Source organism: Sinocyclocheilus anshuiensis, unplaced genomic scaffold, assembly GCF_001515605.1.
Source record: "Sinocyclocheilus anshuiensis isolate Anshui unplaced genomic scaffold, SAMN03320099.WGS_v1.1 scaffold1614, whole genome shotgun sequence".
Classification (NCBI taxonomy): Eukaryota; Metazoa; Chordata; class Actinopteri; order Cypriniformes; family Cyprinidae; genus Sinocyclocheilus; species Sinocyclocheilus anshuiensis.
The window spans coordinates 1,051-1,898 of NW_015547777.1; the positions used below are offsets into that span (position 1 = coordinate 1,051).

General features: G+C 24.2%; 1 protein-coding gene across 1 annotated transcript in view; it reads right to left on the minus strand.

The window, feature by feature from the left end:
• The window catches only part of LOC107704582 (F-box/LRR-repeat protein 17-like), a 105,680-nt gene that overhangs the window by 894 nt on the left and 103,938 nt on the right, over positions 1–848 (minus strand). The gene's annotated exons all lie outside the window — the stretch shown is intronic.

Genomic DNA, 848 nt, shown 5'->3' on the forward strand with positions numbered 1-848 from the left:
TATATATGGGAAAAACCACACACACACACACACACAACAAAAGTGACTAAAATCATTATAAATATAATTTAAATAATTACATTTCAGAATTCCAGAAGTTTTAAGAGCTTAATGTTATTCAGGGATCCGACTTATTTAACGAATTAATTTGTTCAAATTTGCACATGACTTTGCTTCATGACTTTTCCAGTCGTTCGTGATTTACTGGATAAGAATTAATGAGAAGGATTTTTTTCCAATCAATTATTTTAAATCTAGGAAGGAATAAAAGAATAAATACATGAATACATTAATAAATAAATAGATTCATAGTAAAATGCCCAAAGCACTTTAATGTTTTAATAATTTAAACTTTTTTATGAATTTAATCCAAACATATAATAAAGGCTAAATTCATTGAATTAAATTAAATCAACAAATTTAAATCTATTCATTATTTTTTATTAATTAAAAAATTAAAACTCTCAAAAAATAAGCTCGCTTAACTCCAAGTAAGTTTATTGTAATAAAGTTACACAAAATCCATTTTAGATGTAAATACTTCCGGAAACTTTCTCTTCTAATGAAATCTTTGAAAAGTAATGATATAAAAAAACTTTTTTTATGAACTGAAATAATGCAAAGTAAACAAAATCGAACAACTATCGATAAGCGCAAATACAATAAGCGCAAAATAAATTTCAATTAAATTTAATTAAAATTTTTTAAAAAATCATTACTTATATATTTATAAATGACAATGGGAGCATATATATCTTCAAAGACAAAAAAAACTGTTGTTGAGAGGGTGAAATAAAAAAATATCTAGATTTTTTTAGCTGTGTGCGTGTGTGTGTGTGTGTGTGTGT